The following is a 12,346-nucleotide window of genomic DNA, read 5'->3' as shown; positions in this document are numbered from 1 at the left end:
CAGCATGAAATCTAATTAAGGTTTTATTTTTTTTTTTCTATCACAGTTTTTATTGCTGTTATAAACCTCTGCCTGTATATTGGCTTTTTGCAGTTCTATAGAGTTTCCTTTCCTTTTTTTTTTTATTTTTCCTTTTTTTTCTCTTTTTTAAATTTTTAATTCTTTAACCTATTAGTTTTTTTCTACATTTATTACTTTGCTTTTCCTACTATTATTTTCCCCTTGCAGTTAATCTTTAATATATATAAATCTTCTTTATCTACCTCTATTGAACTTTGCATTTCTATTCTTTCTTTCTTTTCAACCTTTTTCTCAGCATATTTGTTAGTTTTGGTTTCATTGCTTTATTCCCCAATTGGCACCTTGCTTTAGCTTTGTTTTCCAGTTTGTGCTTTGGTTAGTTTTGTTCTTAACTTCTGGTTTCCTTTGTTCACTGGGTCAATATATTGTACTTTATTTTTGTTAGACTGTTTTGATTTTGCTTGTGAGTGTATATATATGTGTGTATATATCCCATTATTTTAATTATTATTTGCCTGATTTTGTAATTGCTACTTGACTAGGGTTCGTCTTTGGTTACTTACTTCTAGGTATTTATTTTAATCTTATTTAATGCCATAGCAAGCCACCTGTGGAATCTCTGTTCTTGACCAGAGATCAAGCCCTGAGACTTTGGAGTGAGAGCACTGACTCCAAGACCCTAGACTACCAGAGAACTTCTAGCCCTAGGGACTATCAAATAGTGAGAATTCCCACAAAGGAAACCATTTGAAAAAGAGACCCAGCATCATCCAACTACCAGTAGCACCCTGTGCAGGATGCCTCATCCAAACAACAAACAAGGCAAAAATACAAACCTATCATCAGCATACAGAATTAGCACCTCACTCAACCCTGCACATCAGAAGGAAAAAGAAAAGAAAAAAAAAAAAAACAGCACATATCTTACTCTATACAAAGATTACATAAACCACTGAACCAACCTTAGGAGGGCAGAAACCTAAAGGAAGAAAGACTTCAACCTTGAAGCTTAGGAAAAGGATATCTCAAACAAAATAAACTTTTAAAAATAATGAAAAGGCAGAGAAACACTGCCCAAATGAAGGAACAAACTAGAAATATAGAAGTCCAGATAAATGAAGAGGAAATAGGCAAAGTGCCTGAATAAATTTCATAAAAAATAATAGTAAAAATGAGCAAAACCCTTTAAAATAGAATGGAGAAAATGCAAGAATCAATTAACAAAGACCTAGAAGAATTAAAGAAAAAACATACAGAGACAAACAACACAATTACTGAAATTAATTGAGGAAATCAATAGCAGAATATCTGAAGCAGAAGAATGGATCAGTGAGCTGGAAGATAAAATAGTGGAAATAACTGCTGAAGAGCAGAATAAAGTAAAAAGAATGAAAAGAGCTAAGAACAGTCTCAGAGACCACTGGGACAATATTAAATGCAACAACATTCAAATTATAGGGGTTCCAGAAGAAGAGGAAAAGAAAGAGTATGAGACAATTTTTGAAGAGATCATAGTTGAAATTTTCCCCAACATGGAAAAGAAAATAGTCAATCAAGTCCAAGAGGTGCAAACAGTCTCATACAGGATAAATGCAAGGAGAAACATGCCAAGACCCATACTAATCGATCTTACAAAGATTAAACACAAAGAAAGAACATTAAAAACCTCAAGGGGCCACTATGGAGAACAGTGTGGAGATTCCTTAAGAAATTGCAAATAGAACTACCTTATGACCCAGCAATCCCACTGCTGGGCATACACACCAAGGAAACCAGAATTGAAAGAGACACATGTACCCCAATGTTCATCGCAGCACTGTTTATAATAGCCAGGACATGGAAACAACCTAGATGTCCATCAGCAGATGAATGGATAAGAAAGCTGTGGTACATATACACAATGGAGTATTACTCAGCCGTTAAAAAGAATTCATTTGAATCAGTTCTGATGAGATGGATGAAACTGGAGCCAATTATACAGAGTGAAGTAAGCCAGAAAGAAAAACACCAATACAGTATACTAACACATATATATGGAATTTAGAAAGATGGCAATGACGACCCTGTATGCAAGACAGGAAAAAAGACGCAGATGTGTATAACGGACTTTTGGACTCAGAGTGAGAGGGAGAGGGTGGGATGATTTGGGAGAATGGCATTCTAACATGTATACTATCATGTAAGAATTGAATCACCAGTCTATGTCGGACGCAGGATACAGCATGCTTGGGGCTGGTGCAGGGGGATGACCCAGAGAGATGTTATGGGGAGGGGAGGTGGGAGGGGGTTCATGTTTGGGAACGCATGTAAGAATTAAAGATTTTAAAATTTAAAAAATAAAAAACTAAAAAATAAATAAATAAATAAATAAAAATAAAAAATAAAAACCTCAAGGGAAAAGCAACAAGTAACACACACTGGAAACACCATATGTTTAACAGCTGATCTTTCAGCAGAAACTCTGTAGGCCAGAAGGGGATAGCATAACATATTTAAAGTACTGAAAGGGAAAAATCTACAAGCAACATTTCTCTACCCAGCAAGGATCTCACTCAAAATTGATGGAGAAATCAAAAGCTTTTCAGACAAGCAAAAGTTAAAAGAATTCAGTACCACCAAACAAGCATTACAACGAATGTTAAAGGGACTTATATAGTCAGGAAATATAAGAGAAGGAAAAAATCCACAAAAACAAACCCAAACAATTAAGAAAATAGCAATAAGAACATATATATCAATAATTACTTTAAATGTAAATGGATTAAATGTTCCAACCAAAAGACACAGACAGATTGAATGGATCATAAAGCAAAACCCATATATATGCTGTCTACAAGAAACCCACTTCAGACCTAAAGACACATATAGACTGAAAGTGAGAGGATGGAAAAATATATTCCATGTGAATGTGAAGTAAAAGAAAGCTGGAGCAGCAATCCACATATCAGACAATGTAGACCTCAAAATAAAGAATATTACAAGAGATAAGGAAGGACACTACATAATGATCAAGTGATAAATCCAAGAGGAAGACATGGCAATTGTAAATATCTATGAACCCAACATAGGAGCACCTCAATACACAAGACAAATACTAACAGACATAAAAGGAGAAATTGACAATAACACAGTAATAGTAGGAGACTTTAACACCCCACTCACACCAGTGGACAGATCATCCAAACAGAAAATTAATAAGGGAACACAAGTCTCAAATGGTACGTTTGATGAGATGGATCACATTGATATCTTCAGGGAATTCCATCCAGAAGCAGAAGAATAAATCTTCTTATCAAGTGAACATGGAATATTCTCCAGGGTAGACCACATCTTGAGTCACAAATCAAATCTCAGTAAATTTAAGAAAACTGAAATCAAGTCAAGCACATTTTCTTTTTTTTTTTCTTTACTTTACAATATTTTATTGATTTTGCCATACATCAACATGAATCCGCCACGGGTGTACACTGACCACAATACTATATGACTAGATATTAATCACAAGAGAAAAACTGTAAAAAAATTGTAGATTAAGCAGTATGTCTCTAAATAAGAAATGGGTTACTGAAGAAATCAAATGGGAAATCAAAAAAGCCTATAAATAAATGACATGAAAATATGACAACTCAAAACCTATGGGATGCAGCAAAAGCAGTTATAAGATGGAAATTTATAGCAATACAATCCTATCTCAAGAAACAAGAAAAGCATTGGATAGACAACCTAACTTTACACCTAAAACAACTTGAAAAGAAGAACAAAGAAAAACTCCAAAAATAGCAGAAGGAAAGAAATCATAAAAGTCAGAGCAGAAATAAAGGAAAAAGAAATGAAAGGCAGCAAAAGAGACACAGATGTATAGAAAAGTCTTTTGGACTCTGTGGGAGAGGGAAAGGGTTGAATGATTTGGGAGAATGGCATTGAAACATATATGATATCATATATGAAATGAATTGCCAGTTCAGGTTCAATGCATGATACTGGATGCTTGGGGCTGGTGCACTGAGACGACCCAGAGGGATGGTACAGGGAGGGAGGAGGGAGGGGGGTTCAGGATGGGGAACACGTATATATCTGTGGCAGATTCATGTTGATGTATGGCAAAACCAATACAAATTGTAAAGTAATTAACCTCCAATTAAAAAAAAATAAATTTATATTTTTAAAAAGAAATGAAAGAAACCGTAGGAAAGATGAATAAAATTAAAAGCTGGTTCCTTGAGAAGATAAACAAAATTGACAAACTTTTAGTCAGACTCAAGAGAAAAAGAGAGAAGACTTAAGTCAACAAAATTAGAAATGAAAAGGAGAGGTTACAATGGGCAATGCAGAAATACGAAGCATTATAAGAGACTATTAGGAACAACTATATGGCAATAAGCTGGATAACCTGGAAGAAATGGACAGATTCTTAGAAAAGATCAATCTTCCAAGACTTACCAGGAAAAATAAAAATTATGACCAATCCAGTTACAAGCACTGAAATTGAAACTGTGATCCAAAATCTCCCAAAAAACAAAAGCCTAGGACCAGATGACTCAAGAAGTTAATTCTATCATTTAGAGAAGAGCTAGGCATTGTTTTTTCATATGTGTTCATCTTATACGCTAATACAAATAGACAATAATAACAACAATAATAAAAATATCTCTACCCCAAAATACAGCAGTTACTCTTCCAATGTAATACTATCATTAAGCCTTTTTCCCCTTGGTCTTGCCAACCACTTCTAAACCAATAAACAATTCTGATTTGAAACTCCATGATAGGCAAAAAGATACAACTATTAAGAGAAATGGCTTGTTCTACCACTTTCTAGTCTTGCGCTTGTAGTAGGTTACTTAAGCTGACCTAAAATATATTTATTTCATATTGTTGTTTGGAGGATTAAGCAAGGCAATGTACACAAACCTGTTAGCATAGAGTTATCAAATAGAAACAGGGAATTCACACTGCTGTGCTATCTGTATTATTGCCTTCTGACACCTCAGTAAAGAGATAGAGGCAATTTGCACAACTTCAAAGATGTTTTAGAAGAAGGTCTTAGCAGTAGATTAGAGAAGCAGTCAAGGGTAAGTCTCCAAAGTCCAGAATCAGGAGCTCCAGGCCCTTTAAGTTAAGAAGAGCTTAAGGAGATATGATGCGTAAATGTGATGTCAATCCTGGAAATGAAAAAGGGCATTAGGCAAAACTGAAGTGACTTTGAACCCAGTATGGGCTTTAGTTGATAATAATGTATTAATATTTATTCATTAATCATAAAACAATATGCAATAGAAAACATAAGATATTAATAATAGGGACTGATGCTTTTAATAATAGAATTGATGCTTTTGAACTGTGGTGTTGGAGAAGAGTATTGAGAGTCGCTTGGATTCCAAGGAGATCCAACCAGTCCATCCTAAAGGAAAACAGTCTTGAATATTCACTGAAATGACTGATGCTGAAGCTGAAATTCCAATACTTTGGCTACCTGATGTGAAGAACTGACTCATTTGAAAAGACCCTGCTCATATACTAACACATATATTTGGAATCTAGAAAGATGGTGCCAAAGAATTTATTTTCAGGTCAGAAATGGAGAAACAGACATAGAGAACAGACTTATGGACTTGGAAGAGGGGAGGAAAGGGTGAGATATATGGAGAGAGCAACATGGAAACTTACATGACCATATGTAAATTAGGTGGCCAAGGGGAATTTTCTGTATGTCTCAGAAAACTCAAACAGGGACTATGTATCAACCTAGAGGGGTGGGATAGGGAGGGAAGCAGGAGGGAGGTTCAAGAACGAGGGCACACATGTATACCTATGGCTGATTCATGCTGTGGTTTGACAGAAAACAACAAAATCCTACAAAGTAATTTCCTTCAACTAAAAAAAAATAAAGTTTAAAAAGAAAAAAATATTGCATATACACGTGGAACAGTTCTCACTGAAAACTGAATGGAAACTGGTAGAAAGACTGTAAGAAAGATGAACATGTAAGAATGAATGACAATCGGATTGGGACCTGAGACTCTCAGAAGGAACTCAAAGGGAAAGAGAGAAACCTGCCTGGAATGAGCATCATAAGTCACAGACTGGGAGGCCCAATCCCCATGTCCTACATCCACCATCCCCCACCGCCATGGGAGATGATGTCCTTTGGCTATCTGGAGGAGCACTGAAACTAACAGGAGGGCTATGGCAAGCCAGCCCTCCACTTATGAGGAGCACATTCTTTCGGGATTGCACCTAAGGAAAGGTGAAGGATTCAGTTTGGAGACTGCTCTAATGGCTTTCAGTTTCCCCACACCTGCCTTGATATGCACCACAACCTGAGCAGAGCAAACACTTCATCCCTATTTACTGCACTTTGCAGTGTGGCATGGGATCTAGGAATGCCGTGATCAGGGAGAAAACTTGGCCCTGGAACACTAAGGCAACCTAGTTCTGGGGTGGATCATGGGTAGGTTGGTGACCATTGTTGGCACCTGCTCAAAAGTCCCTCAGAAAGAGCCCAGAATTCTGACAGTGGCTGCTTTATTAGAGATCACACCTTGATATACAAAAGTGCCCACATGGGCTCCCTTGCACGATAGTGAGGCTCCATAGAGGGGGTGGGGGGACAGTGGAGGCTGGGGGCAGTGATCAGCTGTGAAAGACAAAGGGGGCTTTCACCTGAGTTTGCATCTGTTCAGATCAAGACAAGCAATTGTAGGCACTTGTACAAGCAGTGCATTGAAGACACCTTGGATCTCTGCTACTAAAAACAAACTAACAAACACGCATAGGCATTCCTTATTTCGGCACTATCCCCTGCTGAGACAAGAATTTCTATGTTGGAAGTACACACTTGAAAGGAACAGAGCCCAACTCAGGGCCCGTTCTCAGAACTTCTGATCCAGTAACTTGAAATCAGACCCTACCCCATGAGGGTGATGACAGAAACTGAACAGAAAGGAAGTCATGCCTTACACCCAGCCCTTGCTTTAGCATCTCCATCTCCAGCCCCAAATATTACCAAAGTGATAGTTGTCATAACAACAAGGGGACATCTATGACTTCACATCAAACCCAGTTTGAGAGTGATCAAATACACCGGGCCATGCATAGTCTGTATACAGATGCTCCCACATGAGAATATTACTTCAAGATTACAATAGGTAACTGTTTCATCCAAATTAATAGAAGGAGAGAAATTTAAGCAAAATGAAAGTGTAGAGAAACTGGTCTCATTGAAATAGCCAGAGAAAACCTCTGAAAAAATAATGAAATAGAAAGAAGCAATTTACCTTATAAAGAACTCAAAACATTGGTAATAAGAATGTTAACTGAACTAGGTGAAAGAAGAGATGAACATAGTAAAAATTTAACAAAGATTTGAAAATAAGAAAAAGATGCAAATCTAAAAAGTAAACCACTCTATAACTGAAATAAAAAACAGACACGACCAGGAATGAATGAGTAACTTACTAAGTGATACAGAAGAACACATAAGTGATCTGGAAGATAGACTAATGGAAATCACCAAATCAGAACAGCTAAAAGAAAACAATTTTTAGTTTGTGGTAGTCTTTTACAACTGCTATGGGAGACTAATACACCATCTTAGGACTTTCATGATTCATTTCGCAACTTATCTGATGAAAACTCTTGCCTCTCTCTTGCTTCTGAGCTTTCTGAAACTCTTCAGGGACAACTTCCCTGATCATTGGAGTTAAGGTAGCCCACCCCACCTAGACATTCTTTATCACATCACCTGTTTTATTTCCTTCATCATTGTTTGAAAATGATTTATGCTTATTTTTTCTTTAACTTGCTTATTATCTTATTCTAGCACATAAAATAATATCTGGCATGTATAGATGCTTACTAAATATCTGTCAAAGGAAGGCAGAAAAGAAGGAAAGATTATTACTAATTGCTTGATGATAGAATGTCATTTAATAAACATCTGGACTATTAAAATATGAAAAAAGTTTATGAGATTTATGAGATAAAATTGAGCTTACATATATTTGCATTATTGGAATTCTTGAGAAAGAAAGAGAAGAGAGAAAGAAAGGGATCAAAAATGCGTATGAGGAAATTATGGCAGAAAATTTCCCAAACCTGAAAGAAGAAACAGATATTCAGGTACAGAAAGCATGGTGGGGTGGGGGGGGGTTCCAATCAAGATGAAAAGATAAAGAATGACTGGCACAAAGACGTATCATAATTAAAATAGTAACAGCTAAAGATAAAGGAAGAATTCTAAAGACAGAAAGATCAAAACAAAGAATAATCTTTATAAGGTAGTCCCCATAATGCTATGAGCTGATTTCTCTGCAGAAAACTTGCAGACCATAAGGGAGTGACATGATATATTCAAAGTGCTAAAAGGGGGTAAACCTGAAACTTAAGATACTACCCAGAAAAATTCTCATTTAGTATCAAAGGAAAGATAAAAACCTTTCAGACAACCAAGAACTAAAACAGTTCATTAATACTAAATTTACACTAAAGAAATGTTAAGAGGTCTGCTCTAAATAGAAAAGAATATATAGGAAAGGGAAAAGCCCACTAGGAAAGGCTATATATATATATATATACATATATATATATGTATATATATGCATGTATAATAGGGACTGGAATTCAATCTGTGATTGAGCCATAAAAAGATTAAAGGCAAAAAATGATTGTAACAGCATCTATAACTATAATAAACAATTAAAGGGTAAGCATTAAGATGTAAAACATGACAATAGAAACAAAAATGAGGGAAAAGGGAGCAAAAATGAAGTTGTTTTAGAATGTGTTTGAACTTAAATGACTGTTTAAAACAAGTAGATATAAATTGTTATAAGCCCACGTATATGAGGGCTTCCCAGGTGGCATTAAAGGTAAAGAACATGCCTGTCAATGCAGGAGACATGAGATGTGGGTTCAACCCCTGAGTCAGGAAGATCTCCTGCAGGAGGGCGTGGCAACCCACTCCAGTATTCTTGCCTGGAAAATACCATGGACAGAGAACCCTGGATGGCTGAAGTCCATAGGGTTGCACAGAGTCAGACATAACTGAAGCAATTTAGCATGCATGCACACCAGTATATAAACACCATATGAACCACAAATCATCTATATACAATATATAGAAACTAAAACGAAATGAACATAAGTATTTTACTAAAGAAAATCTTCAATTGACAAGGAAAGAAATAGAGAAGAATTTATAAAACAATCAGAAAACAAGCAATAAAATGGCGATAGCCATAAACCTATCAAAAACAATTTTAAATGCCAATGGACTAACTATTCCAATCAAAACACATAAGGTGACTGGCTGGAATAACAACTACATGCAAAAGAAAGAGATTAGAACATTACCTCACACCATATATAAAAATAGACTGAAAATCAAAGACCTAACTATGAGACCTGAAACCGTAGAATTCCAAGAAGAAAAAATAAATAAATAGAATATTCTTTAACATATATCATAGCAATATTTTCAGATGTTTCCTAAGGCAAAATAAATAAAAGTAAAAATAAACAATGGAACCTAGTTAAATATAAAAATTTTGGCACAGCAAACAATACAATGAAAAGACAATCTACTGATTGGTAGAAAATATTTGCAAATGATATCACAGATGATAATAAGATGATAATATTCAAAATTTATAAACAGCTCACAAAATTCTACATATTAAAAAAAGCAATAAATTTGTTTAAAAAATGAGCAGAAGATCTGAATAGTCCTTTTTTCAAAGAAGACAAAAAGATGGCAAACAGACACATGAAAAGATTCTCAACCCCATTATTTACTAGAGGTGTGCAAATCAAAACCACAATGAGATAACATCTCACATCAGTCAGAATGGCTATCATCAAGAAGTCTAATAACTATAACTAATATAACTGTAACTATAGCTAATGTACATAAAGATGTGGAGAAAAGGGAGCATTTGTGCACTCTCAGTTGGAATGTACATTGATCTTGTCACTGTGGAAAACAGTATGAGGTTTCCTCAAAGAACTAAAAACAGAACTATTATATGATATATTCATTCCTGGGTACAAAAAAAAAGTAAAACATTAATTAGGAAAGATACATAGCTCCCAATGTTCATAGCAGCACTATTTACAATAGCCAAGATGGAAGCAAATGTCTATCAACAGATGAATGGATAAAGAAGATATGGCTCATACCTACAACAGAATGTTAGTCATAAAGAATGAATAAAATTCCACCATTTGCAGCAATGTGGATGGACCTAGAGAATATTATTCTTAGTGAAATAAGTCAGACAGAGAAAGGCAGAATAGTCTATGTCATTACTTTATGTGGAATCTAAAAAATAAAACATACCAATGTGTATAGCAAAACAGAGAGATTCACCTATGTAGAAAACAGAGTAGTGTTTACCAGTGAGGAGAGGGAAGGTGCCAGTAGCAAGGCAGAAATATGGGACTTAGTTATACAAGCCACTAAGTATAAAAGAGAAGAGAAATAATGCCATACTGTACAGCACAGTGAACTTAGCCATTAATTTGTAACAAATTTTGATAGAGTATAATTTATAAAAATATTGAATCACTGTACTTTAAGTCAACTACTTCTATACAAATATAAAGGTATACATTTTATTTTTAATATAAATTTATTTATTTTAATTGGAGATTAATTACTTAACAATATTGTATTTGTTTTTCTATACATCAACATGAATCTGCCACAGGTATACACGTGTTCCCCATCCTGAACCCCACTCCCTCCCCCCTCCCTATACTATCCCTCTGGGTTGTCTCAGTGCACCAGCCCCAAGCTTCCAGTATCATCCATTGAACCTGGACTGACGATTCATTTCATATATGATATGATGCATGTTTCAATGCCATTCTCCCAGATCATCCACCATCTCCCTCTCCCAGAGTCCAAAAGACTGTTCTATACATCTGTGTCTCTTTGCTGTCTCACATACAGGGTTATTGTTACCATCTTTCTAAATTCCATTTAATTCATAGAGAAAATTACAAAGGTACAACATAACGTTTCCATTTATTCTGTACCCTGGTGCCCCTATTATTCAGTTCAGTTCAGTCACCAGGTCCTGTCCAACTCTTTGTGACCCCATGAATCACCGCACGCCAGGCTTCCCTGTCCATCACCAACTCCTGAAACTTACTCAAACTCATGTCTGTTGAGTCAGTGAATCCATCCAACCATCTCATCCTCTGTCCTCCCCTTCTCCTCCTGCATTCAGTCTTTCCCAGCATTAGGGTCTTTCCCAATGAGCCAGTTCTTTGCATCAGGTGGCCAAAGTATTGGAATCTCAGCTTCAATGTCAATCCTTCTAATGAATATTCAGAACTGATTTCCTTTAGGATTGACTGGTTTGATCTCCTTGCAGTCCAAGGGACTCTCAAGAGTCTTCTCCAACACTGCAGTTTAAAAGCATCAATCCTATTATTAAAAGCATCAGTCACTATTATTAATATCTTACATTTGTATTACATATTGTTTTATGGTTATGAGTAAATATTGATACATTATTGTTAACTAAAGCCCACACTGGGTTCCAAGTCTCTTCGATTTTGCCTAATGCCCCTTTTCAATTCCAGAATTCATATTACATTTACTCACAATATCTCCCTAAGCTCTTCTTAATTTAAAGGGCCTGGAGTCCATTATTCCGGACCCTGGAGACTTACCCTCGACTTCTTCGCATATATAATGCTAAAACCTTGTTCTAAAACATCTTTGAAGTTGCCCAAAGTTGCATCTCTTTACTGAGGTGCCAGAAGGCAATAATATGGATAGCACAAACGTTTGAATTCCCTAAGTTTCTATTTGATAATTAAATGTTAGCAAGTTTGTGTACATTGTCTGACTTAATCCTCCCAACAACAATATGAGATAAATATATTTTAGGTCAGCTTAAGTAACCTACTACAAGCACAAGACTAGGAAGTGGCAGAGCATTCCATTTCTCTTAACAGTTTTATCTTTTTGCCTGTCATGGAGATTAAAATCAGAATTCCTTATTGGTTTTCAGGTGGTTGGCAAGATTGATTAGGGGAGAAAAAAGGCTTAATGATAGTATTACATTGGAAGATTAACAGCTACATTGGAAGATAAACAGTATATTTTGAGGAGATTATTATCATTGTTGTTGTTATTATTGTCTTTATTTGTATTAGCATATAAGACTAATACACATGAAAACATGATAATATTTCTGAGTAACCTCATTTCAAATAACCAAATTTCTCTTTTCTCCTTTAGTGATGGTCAGTTCTATGGTATACATGTTTTATATCACAAAGTGTTTGATTCAAGTTTTGATTCTGCTTC

The sequence above is a fragment of the Ovis aries genome, chromosome 15 (genome assembly GCF_016772045.2).
Source record: "Ovis aries strain OAR_USU_Benz2616 breed Rambouillet chromosome 15, ARS-UI_Ramb_v3.0, whole genome shotgun sequence".
Classification (NCBI taxonomy): domain Eukaryota; kingdom Metazoa; phylum Chordata; class Mammalia; order Artiodactyla; family Bovidae; genus Ovis; species Ovis aries.
The sequence above is the reverse complement of the archived record's forward strand: the minus strand, read 5'-3'. Positions refer to the sequence as shown.